At 38.2% G+C, this 20,342-nt stretch overlaps 1 long non-coding RNA gene across 1 annotated transcript; it reads left to right on the top strand.

Moving 5' to 3' along the window:
- Positions 1–6,444: 6,444 nt before the first annotated feature.
- Positions 6,445–10,492, top strand: LOC311293796. The gene is made up of 3 exons (XR_014627960.1): positions 6,445–6,566; positions 7,090–7,127; positions 9,558–10,492. It is a non-coding gene; the product is annotated as an uncharacterized lncRNA (long non-coding RNA).
- Positions 10,493–20,342: the final 9,850 nt, after the last annotated feature.

The raw sequence follows: 20,342 nt of genomic DNA on the forward strand, positions 1-20,342 counted from the left end.
CACGACAGACATTGATATGACTATTAGACATGTTTGGATTCCACCACATCTTGTATATCCATTCAATTTATTTATTTATTTCATTGTTATTATACGTTTACTCTTTTTATAAAAGATTTGTATCGAATAAGTTAATAGCTTCAAAATAATCTCTACCATCAAGCAAGGGTGTAAGTTCTAAAAAAAAATTGTGTTATATTTAGTGTAAAGTGTTAAGGGTATGGGCAAAATAATTTATCCAAATCTATCCAAAAATATACTTGAGTTTATTTTTTTAAGTACTAGGAGATATTCTTGCTCAAGACTTTTGCACCAGGCTTACTAAAAAAATACTGTTAGTTGTATTAGCTTAAAGGGTTAGTTCACCCAAAAATGAAAATTCTGTCAGTAATTACTCACCCTCAAGTTGTTCCAACCCCGTAAGACTTTCGTTCATCTTCGGAAAACAAATTAAGATATTTTTGATGAAATATGAGAGCTGGCTCACTCCTTCATAGGCTGCTAGGTAATTGATATCTGCCAACCCAGAAAAGTTAGTAAAGACATTGTTAAAATAGTCCAAGTGACTACAGGGGTTGGAACAACATGAGGGTGAGTAACTACTGACAGAATTTTCATTTTTGGGTGAACTAACCCTTTAAATCTGCAGCATACTTTAGTTTATTCTGTCCAAGAACTGTCCATTCAGATATGAAGGTGTGTCTAATGTCATGTTAAAGCACCAGTCACATTTCATCTGGTTTTATGTGACATTTCGTGGTGACCAACATAAATACATCTATATCTACATACAACTACATGTGGTAGTTTGGCAAACATGCAATTATCTGCCTGAAAATAAATTCTTAAATAACTAGTCATTTAAATAGTAAATTATTGTTGATTTAACTTAAAGAAGTGAGTAACCTGGTTGCCATTTGAAATAAAAAAATTAGTTAATACAAAAAAGGAGATTGGTTTAATCACCAGAAACTCAAAATATTGTTATCTGAACCATATTAATTATCTAAGTTGATTTGACAGCAGTTTAATTTTATTTGTTTACAGTGTAGCCTACTTAAACTCAATCTACTGTAGCAATGTAGTTTGTGCATAAGTTCATTTGTGCTTTCAATATTTGTATGTGTGTCTTTCCCGTTTTCATCTCACTATGTGTGTGTGCTTATTTTTCTATCCCGGTCAGGACTTCAACTTGAATGCACACTCACTCATGGGGACTCGTGTCACTATGGGGACCTAAATTGAGGTCCCCATGAGGAAACAAGCTTATAAATAGTTTTTTTTTTTTTGAAAATGTAAAAATGCAGAAAGTTTTGTGTGATGGGGGTTTAGGGGGTAGAGTTAGTGTTAGGGGACAGAATAGACAGTTTGTACAGTATAAAAACCATTACGTCTATGGAAAGTCCCTATAAAACATGGAAACCCAATGTGTGTGTGTTTGCTCGCGTGCTCTCTGTGCTGTGCTGTGTGGAGTGGAGGGCAGAGGCTCTGGGAAAAGGAGGAAGTCATACAGAGAGCAGAAGGAGAGAGCATTCTTTCCCGCTGAAGTCACCCTGTCTAAGGCGATGGGAGAGCAATGCTGTCCACACACACACACACACACACACAGCCGCCTCTGTGTGTCAGTGTCGGTGCGAGTGGGTGGGAGTACACCACTGCAGGGGTTTTGGGTTGAGATAGAACGAAAGAGAGAGAGTGGAAAGAGAGAAGGATGGGTAGAGAGAGACACAAATAAGAGAGAAATGAGAGATAGTGGTAGAGAGAGAGAGGGTAAGACAAGTGCAGGTGAGAAGACTGAAAATAGAGGTGGACGAGAAAGGGAGCTACAGTAAGGCCAGACGGAAAGAGGAAGAAAGAAAGAGTTTTTACAACCAGAGAGAATTGTGGGTAAGGCAGACTACATAAATGAGGGTGATAAATAGTATGGAGGTATGTCTGATAAACTGTCTGTGACATATTTCTTTCATTACTGACACAAGGATATTTTGTATGTTTAAAGGACCAAGACAGATCATTTTTGTACAGAACCAATTCTTATTTTTAAAGAATAGTTTTATTCTTTACCCAAGAATGAAAATTCTGTTATCATTTACTCACCCTCGTGTGGTTCAAGCTTGACTTTCTTCTGTGGAATACGAAGATATTTTGAAGAATGTCTCAGTGTCTTTTGAACATAATGAAAGTCCAAAGCAACTAGACCAAACAGCATCAGACTTTCATCATAGGGACAAACGCTGATCACAAACATCTTTCAAAATATTTTCTTGTATGTTCCACAGAAGATTTAATATCATACAGGTTTGGAATGACATTAGAGTGATGCATTTTTTTATTTAGGATGAACTGTACATTTAACAGTTCTGGTTTACATTCATCCACAAACGCAGAAAACGAATATAATAAAAATATAAGCATCAAACCCATTTTCATGGCTATCAGCACAGTTGCTACAATAAATGGGAACTCTTTTTCTCCTAGAACATTTTATACAATTAAGTTCTGATTTGTTAATGTTCTGTTTAAATCTGAAATTATCTCATAAATTCACAACAGGCTTATTATGATTAGACAATTAGAATTGTTTTCCATAGATTGTCTGTTCTTTCTTTCACAAAAGTACTCATACAATCGTTAACAGAACTATCAAGGAACAAAAATTTCAATTGGAAGCAGAATTGTTACATTCCTTTAATTCCCATCTCTAGTGAGGAATGATATATCTTTATGTTGGTGCTGAGCTCTCAATCTCTCAAAATCATCCGAAAACTTGAAAACATTGGGTGAAAACTTAGACTTGATGCAGGCTGTATAGCCATGGTTGATCACTTGGGCATTCTCAGTGATTTTCTTTAGTATGACATGGATTAACTGCATTGAATGTTAGATAATAGATAATATTCTATTTACAAAATTTTGCTCAATTTTGACTTTATAAGAGCAAAAATATCATTTTGCTCTGTCAATCTAGGAAGAGATACACATTAACCTTGAGAAATGTATAAATTGAGTGATCTTCAAATTTTCTTTTGTATCTGTAATTAAGAGGTGATCTTTCCGAAGCTCCATAATGCATAAAAATCGTAGATGCCCCATAATGAGATGCTCATGATTAAATATTTATGTTACTTTTCTCAATCTCACAGCTTCATATTTAGATTCAAAAGCCCTCCTCCATCTCCGTACAGCAGGGAATTTCCAATTCCATCATGTGAAACTTCTCTTTTCAGCCTCTAGCACAAACCTGAAGATGTAGGCCCGGCCAAGGAGAGCCGGTTCAGTGAAGCCTTTATATCTTTCACCTCTTCATCCTCATTTCTCCCGGACTCCATAAGAGTGTCCTGATTTTCCAAGTAGAAGATGAGCATTAAGAGGTGAGATGAACAATAAGAGGTGTTCTTCCAACCATTTGAGCAAATGAAATGTTTGGATGATAAGGCCTTCCAGTAAACCTCCTCCCTCCCCTCTTCTTACTGTCCGCTGCCAGGACAGTCCCAGGGCCCTCAAACATCAGGCCGCGGCAAGGCGCTCAAGCGCTGTCTGTAATTGCTTCGGTCTAGACACTGTCTGGTATGGGAAACAGACACGCACAATGAGCATAAGAGGAGGGGGGAGGGGGATAGAGAGAGAATGCAATGGGATTAAAACGAGTTACAAACGGCCTGGATCCCTCCGGTGAAATAAAGGATGTCAGAGCCTGATTGCAGTGGGTGGATGATTTACAGTACGAGAGCTGCATTCGATGGACGTGTTTCGTTCAGCTTCAGTTCTCATGCGGTCTATGGAGGTGATCAAATGAGTTCTCCTGGCTTACTGACCTCAAACCAGATTTGTTTTCGCTCTGATAAAGTTGGTGTCTGAGAACAATGGTCCATGATTAGTCTACACATCTACAGCATTATTTTGTGTAGCTCTGTGCTGCGTCTTTGCATTTGTCATGGAAACCCTCATCAATTAGCATATGACCCTCTTTTGAGTTCCAATTGTTACATTTTATGTATGAATACCTTGCAAAACAAACCAAAACCAAAACAAACCAAAGACAATCAAGATACTTAATTTTGTTAATGAAAAAGCTATTATTCATGTCTCGATTTAATTTACTCTTAACATTGTTTTCAAGCTTTTACTTTGTGTACCAGAAATGGTGCTTTTACACTGATGAGACAAAACATTATGACCAGTCACAGGTGAAGTGATATCATTGATCATCTCCTAACAAGGCCATGTATTAAGGTGTGGGTAGATTAGATGGTCAGCAAACAATCAGATCTCATAATCAGCGTGTTGGATGCAGAAGTAATGGGCAGGAATAAAGATGTGAGCTACTTTGATGTGACTGGGTCAGAGTATCTCTGAAACGACAAGGCTTGTGTGTGGCTCCTGGTCAGCAGTGGTGAGAATTTACCAACAGTGGTCTGAGGAGGGACAAACCACAAACCTGCGACAGGGATTTGGGTGCCCAAGGCTCATCGATTCACAAGGGCAACGAAGACTATCTCGTCTGGTCCAAGCCAGCAGAAGGTCTACTGTGGCACAAGTCACACAAAATTTTAATGATTATTACATTATGAGAGGAATGTGCCACGACACACAGTGTGTGTGGCCACGGACCAATCAGAGTGCCTATGATGACCCTGTCCACCGTCGAAAGTGCCTACAATGGGCACACAAGCGCTTGCTGCGGTAGTCAGTGTTACACGGTGTTCGGCCATACACCGATTGCATTACTTGCCCACTGTCGTTTTGCTGTTTTATCAAAATAAAAACCTTTTAGTTCAGCTTGACATTGGACATAATAATTTTAAAATGAAAGCCTCTGCTCTGCTTCATACAGCATGAGCAGTCGCAGCAGGAGTAAGATTTCACTTATCATGTGACGAGAGTTAGGAGAGATGACTGGCAAGACGACGGCGGAGGATCTGAAGCACACCTGATCCTGAGCGTCATCGACTGATACCTTATCTTGTAAAATGTGAGGTCAGTACCGTCGCTCCATATACACGGAGTATGATCGCAAATTCGCAGGTGAAAGTGAAAAGCTTGCGTACATAAAGCGATTTCAATACCCCACGTACCCTCACATGATGTGATTATATACAATATCCCCCTACCCCGTGGAGTTACCAGTAATACCGTAGTTGTCGCAAGTTTATTTACTGGTGTGAAAATGTCCTCACTGTGGCACCTCTAACGAGCGTGGAGCATTGGAAAAAGGTCACCTGGGGAAGTGATGTCACCAGGATGCACTGTGGGATGATGACAAGCCAGTGGAGGGAGTGTGATGCTCTGGGCAATGTTCTGCTGGGTCCTGCCATTCATGTGGATGTAAATTTGACGCATGCCACCTACCTAAACTGTTTTGCAGACTAGGTACAACCCTTGACATGACAATGGTGTTCCCTAGGGCGGTGGCCTCTTTCAGAAGGATAATGCACACCGCACACATTGTTCAGGAATGGTTTTAGGGAAATGATGGGCTCACTCAAAAGTTTGGGCTCAGTTAAAAAAAAAAATAAAAAAAAAAATGTTTTTTATATATATATAAATATTTTTTTTTAAAAGTAAATATAATTAAAATAATTAATTCAGCAAGGACTTATTAAAATGATCAAAAGTGAGTAAAGGCATTTATACTGTTACAAAAGATTTCTATTTCAAATAAATGCTGTTCTTTTAAACTTTCCATGAATCAAAAAATCCCCCCAAAGAAGAATCACTGTTTCCACAATCATTTTAAGCAGCACAAATGTTTTCATCATTGATAATAATAGGAAATGTTTCTTGAGCAGCGAAACAGCATATTAGAATGATTTCTGAAAGATCTTGTTCTGCTGAAGACTGGAGTAATGATGCTGGAAATTCAGACAATAACTTTAAAAGTTCAGATTCGTGCAAAAGCTGTATGTATAAGTTATGTCTATGGAAAGTCCCCATAAACCGTGTGTGTGTGTGTGTGAGAGAGAGTGTTTGTGTGAAAGAATGAGTAAGGGACACTGAGAAAATGAAGTTTACTGGGGGAAAAGATTGTATGAGAGTGTACAGGAGTCTTGTGGACGATGCATGCCTTGCCTGTGCTGTGCTAAACTGTAGTAACCTCTCAGTGTGTGGCTGTAAAGCTCAAACAGACATGAAAAGGATTTGGGGGACAATAATTTAGCTTTTCCTCTGCTTCTCGTTCAAACTCTTTCCATCTCTCTCTTTATAGGGATTTCAAAACCTGGGCAGAACAGAGTATTGTTCAAAAAGACTATCCATTCAATTTTAAATTTAAATTGTTTGCACTGACACTTCAGGCCCCCATGAGTATACAGTTTATTTTTGGTTGTGCAAGTAGTTTGCCAGTCCTGCCAGAATTTAGCAGTGTTTTTGCGCTTGAAATACTGAGTGAGTAGGAGTGGGAAGGGTGTGGTAGTGTGCAGTGTGCCTGGCTTTCTAAATGTCATCACTACCATCATTAGTGCTGGTCTATTTTGTCACAGATGCCGATTACGTAGAAGGACATGCAAATATCAGAGCATATCCACAAATAAGTCTCATTCTGGCCAAGAGAGCCTCTAATGTAGAGGGTAAGTCAAGTCTTTTGTCATGATTATTTGAGTCAAGTCTCAAATCTTTTTGGAAATTCCTTTTCTGTAAATACTTGTTCAATACTAATTTCTCGTTTTTTCTCTGTGAAATTTGTTTTTCCTTTGCTCTAAGTCTAAGTTTCTATCTGTGGCCTGAGAACCACATACTTAAACAGTCTGAACAACATGTAAAGCGACCAATCACAATTTAGTTTTCTTTTTCTTCATATCATATTCATCATAAAATAGTTATTTCTAAATTATAGACCAGCACAGAACAAAAATAATTCAAAATATGGCGTGGCAGTCTGCAAATGATAAAAAAAGAATAAGAAAAATAAATAAATTAGCAGAAATATGTGTAGACTTTAGATTGGAATTTGTCCATCCAAAAGGTTTGAATAAAAATAGCATATTTTCATACAATAAAAAAAGATAATTGATTCCAAACAACATTGGACCCCATTTGCTTTCATTGTCTGGACACATTTTTTTTTATATCTACTCTTGTGTTCCACAACAGGAAAAAGAAACGTCATATAGGTTTGGAACAACATGAGGGTGAGTAAATTATTCAATATATGAGGTATAGATTTTAGGCCTGTTTACAACAAGAATTTTCGCCATGAAAAATGGTCAGATTTTCACATGCTGTTCAAAAAAAACTGCCAATGCAAATTCTCTCTCTGACTGTAGGTGGAAATTCTGAAAAACAGTGGTACACAAGGAAAGTATTGCACAACTTTCCGTTTTTGTCACTGCGAAGAAAGGAAGTCAAACAGTATTTAAATGTTCTCAAACAGCCAGGTTTTTGTAATCTCAATAGTGTTTATCAAATAACACTGAATACAAGAGTACAGAGACAACATAGATGTTCCGGATTCTTCCTCTGCTATTCACTATCGCTTAGCAAAATAGTCTGTTTGTGAGTGCCACCATGCCATAGTTTTATGTAACAGCAGCAGCTCTGGTCATGTGGCCAAAAGCGCAAATCTCATTGGGTTGGTCAGTTTTCTTCGCAGTGCGATGGTACCGAGATTTGAAAACCTTTCCTTTAAAAAATTCAGTCTGAACAGATGCATTAACAGCTGTTCATTCAAATTAAAAATGTTATTACACCAAACATTTGTCTTGGTGTGAACGGGCCTCTATGCCTAACTGAGGCATTTAACTCACTAAATGACTTTACAGCAAACACTTCCTATCTCCATCGGTTTCTCTCTGTCTTTCTATGAAAAGATAATGACAAGGATGTTTGTTTCCATTATGTATCTACAACACATAAACCAATACAACTACAGCTCCATTCCCATAACCAATCAACCAGCTCCTGCCTCTCACACAAACACATACATGCACATGAACACCTATACATCGACTTCAGATAGGCCAGGCTTAGACAACCTCCCATGGCCCTCAGCTAGCCTCCCAGAAAGCCTTTTCATTTCACAGACGCATGGATGGGAGAAAAAGGAGGGAAAAATGAAGCTTTAGGAAGAGGAGGGGGCCATTGCGGGGGAGGGACCGAAAGGGGAGTGGGGGTGGGGGGGTGTTAGGCAGCATTGTAATGATGGAGAGCAACTCGATACTCTTGCATGCTGAATATTCCCCTGGAGGGCTTTTTCCATTACCCGAGCACAGCAGAATGGTAGAGTCGTTTAGTTTAGCCCAAGCTGCCTAACGCTCTCTCAAGCTCCCCCTCCCTTTCTCTGTTCCCCTGCTGCCCCTCCCCTCTCTCTTTCTCCCTCTCTTGTGTTCTCTCCCCGCTCTGTGTTTTTCCATAGGCACATTGTGCAAATGTAACCTTTCAGTAAGCCCCTCCCCTCCAGGAAGTTGGCTGGCCCCTTTGCTGCCAGGAAATATGAAAAACTGGCAGGATGCCCATTTAATCTCCAATCAGAGAGAGGGAGGGCGAAAGAGAGAGAAACGGCAAAGCAGTTGAGATGGAGAAGTAAATGTTACAGTTTGACTCAACAGAAGGGAGAAGGGAGGGGGAGAGAGGACAGTTTTACTTTAGTGAGTCACATTAGCTATAGCGCTTTGAAAAAGTGTCTGATTTTCTGTTTTGCTTATACTTAATGTCATAAGTTCTTCAGGGAGACTGGAGACTGTTGTAACATAGGTTGACTTGCTTGACTTGCTTGCTGCGACGGCAGTCATATTGCGCCAGAACGCCCACCACACACCAGCTTACTGGTGGAGGAGAGATAGAGTGATGAAGCCAATCAGTATATATGGTGATGATTAGGAGGCCATGATGGACAGAGGCCAATGGGCAAATTTGGCCAGGTTAAACCCCTACTTTTTTTCCAAAAAATCCTGGGATTTTTAATGACCACAGAGAGTCAGGACCTCGGTTTAACCTCGGTTTAACGTCAGTTTAACCACTTAGAAATTAGGCAAGAATGAAATCTCTATGATACATGAGCAGCATCTTCCAGATAGTCTCTGTTTGTAAATAATATGGATGCATAGGACAAAAAAAAACTATTTTGATGTACAAAAATCAACATTCCACTTCAGTGTTACAATTTGACTTGCAATCAGGTTAATGGATGTTAAATAAGAGAACTGGTATTTTCTAAATCAGGTCCTCTTGTTTAATTTGATATAGCACTTACTCTAAACTTTCACCTAAATCTAAGTAATAGAAATAGAATTCCTAAATGTAAAAATAAAATATAATGTCTGAGTAGGCAAGGAGGGTTGCAGCATTACTTTTCACATTTACTAATACTGAAGTAGTTTCGAACATTGAACAAAATGGGGCAGTGTATAACATTTGACACAACTGTGAAGTTTATTAAAATGCACACACATTTTTTCATCTTTAGCCAATTTTTTATGTATTCGTTCAACCTTTTTTCCTTACTTTGTTGCTGTTGTAGTATAACGATAGATATAGATCAAGTATATAGAGTTGGAGGTTGGTATAAAAATAATTTTGAAGAAGTTCAAAATTAATAATAATAATTTGTTACATTTACATAGCGCTTTTCTAGGTACTCAAAGCGCTTTACATATGGAAGGGGGAATCTCCTCAACCACCACCAGTGTACAGCATCCACCTGGATGATGCGACGGCAGTCATTGTGCAAGAACGCCCACCACACCAACTTACTGGTGGAGGAGAGACAGAGTGATGAAGCCAATCAGTATATGGGGATGATTAGAAGGCCACGATGGACACATTTGACCAGGTTAAACCCCTACTTTTTTTCCCGAAGGGCATCCTTGGATTTTTAATGACCACAGAGAGTCAGGACCTCGGTTTAACGTCTCATCCGAAGAACAAGTCATCTCCTCAACAAAATCATCTCCATAATTTTCTTTAATAAACACATATTGTGTTTAAAGCCAACTGCAAACTGTATGGTTTTTATAGTCCTTTACGATTGATGCTTCTCAAACGGTATCCATGTGGATCTTATTAATATCAAACTGCACGACTGCAGCACAAAATTTCTGGCAAATTTCTACAACTTTTTTGTAGGCTAAGATAGATCCTCCTTGTAACGGCGTGTCTAAACTGGATGTAAGCGGCGCAATGCGACACAAAAGTCAATAGAACCCATTATAATAAGTGATACTGTCTACATGTGGCATGATGCAACAATCCCCATCAGTAAACTCAAGCCGCGTTCTATTTCTGACGTACTCCGCTTACCTGCGCTGCTTCTGACATGATGGACAAATGGATTTACAATGGTCACTTTGTTGTGTCCAGTGTAGACAGCCTCAAACTGTTTTGGAATGGCATGACACGATACAACAACAATTCCAAACATTCTCTATTTGGATATTATGGCCTTTTTCATCATTGTTCAGCCAATGTTTTATGTATTTGTTCAATCATTTCATATTTCATATTTCTTCTTTTTAAACTTTTTGTTAAATTTAATAGCTCAAAATGAAATTGGGTAGAGTTGGAGGTACACAAATCATTTTAAATTTGTAGCCTATAAATGTGGAAAATTATATCAAGATCCAGTGTAGACGGTGTAAAATGTACAACTTTTCCAAACAGTCTCCATTCAGACATTATGGCTGTGATCATGGTTCTTCTGAGCCCTAGAGCCTTATATATAGTGCTGTATTTTTTTCCATGCTGATAAGCAACTTTTTTTCATTCTTTTGGTGTAAGATACACCTGACTTCCCAAACTCAGTACTGTCAAATTCACTCTGACTGTAAGGGCAAATGTCTTATTTAAATTGGGCAGGGCAATCTTAAATAAACACTGCTCATAAAACAGCCAATCAAAATGATCCGTAGTTTGGCCACGACATTCTGGGGGCAAAAACACCAAAGAAATGAACGATGAGATCTGTGTACAACCACAATCTTGCCACATACAGTGTTAAAAAAAAGAGCACTGTCAAAGAGTTAATTCATTAGTTAATTAACAGTTAGTTAATTATAATTAAAATGAGATTACTAAATCAAAAAGTAACATTTTGGATTAAATTACCTGCAGCCAGTACACAAAACATGTGAACAAACACAAACCTGCCTTGCCACACCCTGAAGAGTCATTCAACCTATTTAGCACGCCACACACCCAACACAGAAGGTGATATTGTTTCTTGGTGTGGTGTAGCCTAGTTAACATTCAACGAACTGGTTTTAAAGATTGTTCCATACCACTTTTTGTGAAAGGCAGACTCAATCTTATGTAATGTCCTACGTCATTCTCTTCCCGGTAAACAAGAGCTGCACTGCTCTGGAGCTGAAAAGGGTTTAAAGCTCACATTAAACCTATAACTTTGACAGAGACAGTTTTGCCTACAGTACACAACCATCCAGCTCTTCTTTATGCCTCCATGCAAAAGCACATGGAAAGTGTGGTAGAAGAACATTGTTGCAGGTTGAGCTGGCAAAAAAAAAAAAAATTCCTTTAACCCTGTTGCGGTTTTAGTAGTTAAGTAGCTTCAAATATATATAGCGACTTTGAAACTTTTTGGAACCGTTAAAAGGCCCTTTACATTTTATAAGTTGTTCGTTTAAACCATATTAATTTAGGTTGAATTGAACCACTTGTCCTCGTTCCCAAACCTGTGTAATTTTATTGTTAGTGTGTAAACGGGAACAACTTTGATTTTTCGTCAACAAAGTGAGGCGGTGAATGTATTGCTGATCTGCTTGCTGATAAAAGCATGAGTAGGCTCAAGAGTCCTGCTGAGGCAGATGAGGTTGACTCACCTCCGCTCCCTGCCCTATCTCCTCTGTGATTTCCAGTCATTGAACTCAGCCCCATGTACTTTTTTTGGGCCAAATAGTCCACTTCATCTCTTCCTGTGCTAGCAGCACTGAGTAGCTTGCAAGTGCTGGGTCAAGAATACTGGGAAGTGCCCTAACTAACAGTGCCACCTGATGGTTAATGGTTGCTACTACGCTAATCACATGACCGTGGATAGGAACTAGAGCACCACCACAGGCTAATTGCCACAACTGCACAGCTGAGATTTCAACAGCCTTAACCTATTTGTCATAGCACTACTTTGATTTTTAGAAGTGAGTTTCCGCTATTTAAGAATTTTCAGACTCAGTTAGACCAAAATATTTTTATTCTAATTTTATTTATTTAATGCATATTTTGATCAAATAAGCAAAAGAAAGGATTGCCATTTCTTCATCATATTCATATCCGCCCTCTTTATTTTGTGCTTTTGCTCCGTTTCCTGGAAGTACTTCCTTTAGTTATGACGCACTTCCTGTCTGTTTCTGTGCAATAAGGGGAAATGGTGGGTGGAGGAGAGAACTCATGGAAGGAGATGACTGTTTTCCTGGCTCACATTTTCAGATTGCATCAATATTATGTGGAAGGAGAAAGGTTAATCTCAGAACAATAGGTGACATGAAGAACAGAAGATGATCCTTATGGTGACTCCAGCTCAGTTGGAGATATGACATTATATGTATATTTCTTGAAAAAGATTCTGATTTCCCAAAATCACATTTCCCATTGACTTCCATTGTATGGTCAAAAATATAATGGAAGTCAATGGGGACGAAATCTATTAGGTAACCAACATTCTTTAAAATATCTTTATGTTCCACAGAAGAAAGAAAGTCATACATGTTTGATTGACACGAGGATGAGTAAATGTTTTTCGTTTTTGGGTGAACTGTCCATTTAACATTCTAAAAACCGCAAAGGTTCGTAAGCACAGTACAAAATCACACATCAAGACCAGCAAATTGATTTCACCATTGATATATTTGCACTATGAATGGCTGCTATTCCTGTATTGTAGAAAACCCTGTCTTTTATTGAATTCTGGAGGTCATTTCTCACATGGAAGAGAGTGAAGAGCTCTCGTTTCCATAGATCACCAATCATCTCATCTGTTGAGAAGGACAAATACCATTTCTCTCATAAAACAGAGAGGTAATTCCTCCAGGAGGTGCTCACAAGCCATTTGTTTTATAGAGTTGCATGTGTTACGGTTAATCTTTACTCTTGGTTAGCCATGAGACCAGCTCCCCTCTCTGGAACGTGGGTTATTGGACTACCATACTAGAATTTAGAGGTCTAATGGACTTTACACCTAGCACACACACACACACACACACACACACATACATACACAAAAAGAGGCTAAACCAGAGCCAGGTGATATGTGGTAGGTTCCAGGAAGCACTTTTTTTCCATTTGGGAGAGCAAGTGGGGGATCCCAATAAAGTAAACATTCCTTTCACCTCACAATCTTGCTCTCGCGATGACCCTAATACACCCTCCCTGCCACATCCCACAACCATGCACGGCATGAAGACCCTTATCGTACCACACTCCCCCTGAAGCCAAGCTGTACAGCTACCCCCGCGCTGCAGAGCCCTGACAGGCGCATGAAAAGGCGGGGGCTGGGAGGCATTTGGGCAGGGGGTGCAGAGGGGGTTCGAATGGAGGAGGGGGAGGATGATGGGCTCCATTTAAATTCCTGCTTTGTTCCCGTGTTCTCCACCAACCCCCTTTACTATTCCCGTTCCTTAGTTTTCTCCTCCTGGAGCTCTGTTTCCCAGCCTAGTGAGATCAGAAGAGAGCAAGAGCGTACGGAGCGCTAAGAGCGGGAGGGCTGTGGGTTAATTGAGCTGAGGTTACTGCTTCCTGTTTGACTACAAAATGTAACTTCTGCTTCAGTAGTTTCTTGGTAAAATTGTAAAGCTGTCAGTGTTAGCAAAAACTAAATGAAAACATTTTTGTTAATGGAATAAAACGAAACACTAATTGAAACAAAACCCTTGCAACTAAAATAAAACAAATTAAAAGCCATAGGGTGAAATAAATAAACTGAAAACGAAAAAATAAGTTCTAAATAATGATAACCCTGAAAACGGTTTAGGGGTCACAATTAAACAGGAAGAAGAGAATTAGAAGTTAAATCTATTTCTTAGATGTAAAATTTTCCTTTCATTTGTGCAGCCTAAATATGAACCCTGACAAACATGACCAGACAACTGTTTTCCCAGAGAACTGTGGTATTGGTAGCCAAATGGCAGCAGCATGATAAATGAGCCAACAACATTGTTGCCAAGCACAGAATCTTCCTCGTTCCCTGACTGAATCACTTAAGTGTACATGTCAGTTCATTGTTGTTGTCCAATTGTAATTTGAGCACAAATCATTGACACTTCAATTAATGGCCCAATCAGAGGCCAAGTTCTTTTCAAGCTGCCTTCCTGGTGGCGTCTACTTGAAATGAGAAAGCAATGCAGCCTGGGAACTTGAGTCAGAAACTTTACCCTGACCTGGTAAAGCTACCTTAAGAATGTCAGTTCGATGTTCTCTCCACATGTTAATGCTCATGTGACCGAAAGAATGAAATTAAGTAATGTGGGGGCCTCTCTTTGTCCCTACTAAAGGAAAGAAAATTAAAAAGAGAAACAGAAACAGAAGACAATAAAGCTCCAGAGCAACAATATAGTGCCACAGAACTTTCTCTAAAGCTGTTTTATGTGATTTAGACTTTTTTATTTTTTTATTTTTTCGCGTGTGAACCTGCACATGTAAATATAATGTGTGTGAATGTAACACTTTGGCATGATCACATTTTTGGTATTACTCAAGAGTTGGTCCATTCTGTTCTAGAAAATGAAGGAAGGAGTCCCAGATATTGTAAAAATGTGTGTTTTGTTGGATTGAGTAATTCTTTCTATTGCTATACAAGAAAACAATTATTTGATCCAGAATGATAAAGATGAACCATAAATACTTTTCCAGTGTATGGCAATCAGGCGTTTCCTTTGCAATAAACACAGGTTTACAAACTTCTGTTCGTGTATTTTCAAAGATAAGGCAGATGCAGACCACAGATTTTGGGGCAAACCGATTTCTTTACTAATCCTTTTAGATATTACACTACTTCTTTCCAAAAGGACTGTAGTGCTCACATTGCCAAATAGTGTTCCCTTATGAGTTTTACATTTTCCACAGATATCCAGAATATTTTGATTAAATTTATTCAACTTTTCAATAAAGTCATTATCCAATTATATTGGAATTGATTGATAATGTTTGCGCTTGAATGCAATTTTTTTCCATTCACTTTCTGTAACTTCCATTTGAAGATCATCAATCCAAGCCAATCTTTTATGATTTGTTGAGTCTTTGGGTACATTGACAAATTTGCTGTACATCACAGAGATTTTACATTTAGCACTGGGATTTTTTATTTTTTAGACTCTGTAGACTCTATAGTTTTCATTAATGAACAAACTGTCTTAAACTTGTATTAATGGTATGTTAGACACAAGTCAGAATGTGTTGTATAACTTGTGTACAATTTAAAGATGAGTTGACTGCTCTTTAACATGTTTTTATCTGGCATACTTTGCTATGCACCTCAATATGCTGATAATATGATTCCATAACTCAGGAGACACAAAGAAATTACATTAACTGCAGCGGATAAATCCAGGCACTGCTCAGGAGGAAGGTCAGAAGATTGAATAGCACTCGTACAGACTCTATTTAAGCTTTGTTTTGTAGATGATAGCCTTAGATTTGTGTTTTTTGTCAATGTTATACTTTTAGAAAATTTGAGATTCAAGTTTGAAAATATCCAATGACGATCATTGTAATATTTGCATATGTAGATTATGTAGACGTGCATATGTTGATTATACTGCAAAAATGTGAACAATACTGTATCTGCAATTCTGCATACAGAATTATAATTGGTCTTCCTTGCTTGCATCTGTTTGATGATTTATAGCCACTTTGGCACTGTTTCTTTACATATTAATGCGTACAGTATATACAGCTGACGGAACACAATGCACACACTGAGTGTCATGACAACAGCATCTCATTTACACAGAACCAAAATCTTGACTAAAACTTAAACTCACCTTTAGGTTTAACATTATTTTTTGCTGCATTGCAATTGCAATAATCATATTTTTTAGCTACACATCATTCTTGATCATACATTAGTCACAATGGCATCATGTGGTTCTGCTTGTAGTTGTTGTGTGTGCTAATATGTGAATGCATATTTTGTTTTGTGTGTAAATATGTCTATTTTCTAGGATTATGGCGTAACCATTATGACACATTCTTAATTTCCTTTCCCCTCACTGCACCAATTACATCTGCATTTATCCCTCAGCTCTGTCTCTCTCCATTTCTCTCTCTCTTTCTCGCTCTCTTTCCTTTAAATTATAACTAGTGAGTGCCACTGACTGCAGAATTGATGCAGCTGAGAGAAAGGAGGCGAAGACGAGAAATAAAAAGAGAGCAATGGAAAAGAAAGTCACTCGTGGATGAGAAAAGAACAACAAGGGAGAACGATAGCACGACAAGGTTGACGGAAGGCAGTGGATGGGAAAGAAAACAGAATTACAAAGAATGATAGGTAGGCAAAGAGATAGGAGAAGTTATGGTATAAGAAGAGAGAGAGAGACATCGGCAGAGGGTTAACCAATCAGAGAGCCACTGACGAGAAAGAGAGAACTGATCAAAACCACGGAAGGCTGGTTCTAGGCAACAAAGGACCGAAAACGTAAAACACGAATGTGTGTATGGAACGAAAAAGGGTGTCTGCTGAAAGAGAGAGCCGGGGAACGAATGAGGAAGAGGGGAACAAATGAAAAAGAGTAGGAATCAGCAGAAGAGGCTTTTGCGGTCCCAAAGCGGAGGGGGAGGAGGAGGGCAAGAGAGAGGCAGGTTGGGGATGGGAAGGCAAGATCAATAACTAATTTCAGTGGCGAGCCTCAGTCGGACTGTTTTCCAATAAGCCCTGGACATAACGAGTTAGCTTGAATAGCTGTGCTGCTGCTATTGCTGCTCTCTCTCTCTCTCTCTTCATCCATCCCCCTCTCGCTCTACCCGCCTCATGTCTCTCAGGGCCCTGGTGCTAGCGATGGCTGGATCGATCCTCTGCACGCACGCACACAAACACACACATACTTAGACACACAGGCCTGAGTTCTGCAACAGGATCTCAAGACATGTCACTGCTACTGGCTGCAGCCTTGCATGCTGTTTGAATGCGTGTGTGATTGTGCGTTATAATTATTTCCATCATTATGAATCGTCTCATGCAAGTATGGTGAGCAGATTTCCATGAAAAAAATATATATATATTTTATCTGGAAAATAACTTGCCAGCAATGAAGCAAATCTTCTTTGCATGTGCAGCTTGTGAATGACAGTATTGCAGGCAAAGATAATTCATATCCATATATTTATAACAAATCAAAAATCTGTTTCTTCAAACTTGAATCTATTAAATAAATAAATAAATAAAAATGCAAGTAGACCCTTTTTACTGGGCCTTACTTCTGTGCCCCAGTTAAATATTAGTAATGATAAATGCTTGTTTGACAATGAATTTGACCAAATACCCTCCTGAGAATTTTTTTTTTCCCTAATAATATTTCCGCAATCATGTGTTTTCTTATCAGCTGTTTCGAATCGGAACTAGAATCACTCTTTTGAACGAATGGGTTCTGAAATAGTTTCCAATTCAGTTTGATTCCTTCAGAACGTTCACTCGCACACTGAAGCGTCTGCAGTGGTTTCTCACAACCATAACTGGATTTATTTATAAGACAGAAAACAAAAAGAGCACTGGATGGCGTGGATATTAACCTACAATGTTGAAAAAACAGAACATGCAATTGTCTTCCATCGCTTGTTATCGATGAAGCAGCTCGTTATTGTGCATGCAGACTGTAAAAGACTCTATACTGCAAGTAAAGACAATTTATGTATACATCCATAACAGTATTTTAAAAAAGAGTGGCCTATAAAAAAATGGGGACTTTTTTTTTTTTCAGTCCTGATGAAAGTCTAGAGACACTCCTGGTCTGAACTGAAAGTGATTTCAAAGAAATCCTGGGTGTTATGAAATAAATAAGACAATAAAGAGACAACATGTCCTTATATTGTGTTATTACTGCTTGCCCACGGCAACAAACACTGCAGCCAGTTTGTTCCCATGAGTTATTAGTTTAATTCAGTCTAATAATCTCTCACTGAATCAGTCAAAATGGTTGTTGATTTACTCACTGAGCAATTTCTTCATGTCCGACTCAAAATGAGTTTACAAGTTAAATTGTTTGTTGTCCTTTCTTTGTGTAATTGTTCTTGTGTGTGTCTTTGCAAATATGATTGTAAAGGTGCTTTTGCAATGCAAAATAAAACAAACTATCCATGAGCACAACTGTTACTTGTGTCATTTTCAACACATTATCTTTTGTACCAAGGCCATCAGTTTCTTCAATCTTGTTCCTTCCATTTACATGTGAACTTACAATTAAAGACAATTTCATTCAATCATTTCTAAAACAAAATATGACAACATAAACAATGAAATGTAATTCCACATATCACTCTTGTGTGACGCTGTCCAAATATGATCTGCAATGCTTTTTTCACCTTTGATGGCTGACAGAAAATTCAGGTTTATACAGTGACAGCAAAACACTTCACTTGCATACATTCTAGAATGAAAGTATCAGCAAATCAACTTGCAATGGCAAAGAAACAGCCACGGAGAAACACAAACTATACCAGAGATGGTTAGGAGGACATTGAAGATCATTTTAATGTGTCTAGCAGTTGAAACCAGGTCACATTAACATTTTTAAAGAATTGTCACACCTTTTTCCCATAGGCGTTACCAAGCCTACTTGGTTGTAGAGAAATTGATCATGATTTTAATAAAAAATTAGCACTATGAACACATGTCTTTCCTAGGTGAGTGGGGACGGTCAGACACTGGCTCACAAAATAGTTGTTTGTATGGCTTGTATCACTAAAATACAGTTTGCTGAAGAAATGCAGAATGACCGAGATGAAATGTCAGTGGTTAATGCTTTAAGCGTTTAATTATGCTTTGATTATGCTGCTTCATACAGTAGCCTGTTTACTTGTGGATATATACACCACCATTCAAAAGTTTGGTGTTTTCTGATGTTTTTTAAACAACAAATCAGATCATATTAGAATGATTTCTGAAGGATGTAACACTGAAGACTGGAGTAATGATGCTGAAAATTCAGCTTTACCATCAAGGGAATAAATTACAGTTATTGCTGTTTTTACTGTAATTTTTATCAAATAAATGCAGCCTTGGTGAGCAAAAGATTCTTCTTTCAAAACGTAAAAAAACAATCTTACCAATCACAATCATAAAAGTAAGTCCTTTTTAATGGTGGGGTCGATGTCTTTTATTTTTCCTAAATACAGTTTGGCCATACTACCACTAGATGGTGTTACTCTACACTATAGGCTTGCAGTGGTTATTGAAACTGATTCACTTCAATGCAAAGAGAAAATATACTTGGTTATGAAAAAAAAAAAAAAACCACTTCTGCTGTGCTGTCACAAGAGTTGGTCATTTACTTGATACGTACTCATATTGTTGCATAAGTGAGAAGCTCAATTCACAATTTATGTTAAACCGTTTCATTAAACATTTGAGCTTTAAATACCCCAAAACGTTCTTATGTATACATAGTCTTGCTTGCTTGACATGATTCTACATAGAAATGGTTTAATAACAATAGTCTGGTTACACTGGAAAACAGGGTTCCATCCTCCCTTTCTTCTTCTCTCTTTTATATTCTTTTAGTCTCTCACTTCCCTTCTCTCTGTACTGCTTGCATGGTTACAGCTGCACTGGTGATAGGGAGCTTACTTGTGTGAAATATTAATAAGAAAATGGCTTATGCATTTTTAACTATGTGCCAGGCAGACGTAGTCTCGCAGAGGATTAGGAGTGTAAATTCTCTTCCAGACCAGGTGTGGAGCTCCTGTTCAACTAACTAGTTTAGTAACTTATAACCTGGATAATTCACATCTTACAAAGTAGGCCTACATCTTTCATGATATATGTGACGCTGGACCACAAAACCAGTCACATGGGTCAATTTTTAGAAATTGAGATTTATCCATCACATGAAAGCTGAATAAAAAAGCTTTCCATTGATGTATGGTTTGTTAGGATAGGACAGTATTTGGCCGAGAAAATCTGGAATCTGAAGGTGCAAAAAAATCTAAACATTGAGAAAATCGCCTTTAAAGTTCTCCATTTATGTTCGCGATTTTGCTGCATTCACTCACAAAAATAAATGTTTCATATATTTACGGTCGGAAATTTACAAAATATCTTCATGGAACATGATCTTTACTTGAAAAATCGATAATTTTGATCCAGGGTCACATATTTTGTCTTAAGTTCAGAACATTATATTCATTACACTCATCTTTCCCATGTGAGTTCAATACTAGCCCTTATCTATGATTATAGTTATGAATCTTAAAAT

The sequence above is a fragment of the Rutilus rutilus genome (assembly GCF_951802725.1).
Source record: "Rutilus rutilus genome assembly, chromosome: 7".
NCBI lineage: Eukaryota > Metazoa > Chordata > Actinopteri > Cypriniformes > Leuciscidae > Rutilus > Rutilus rutilus.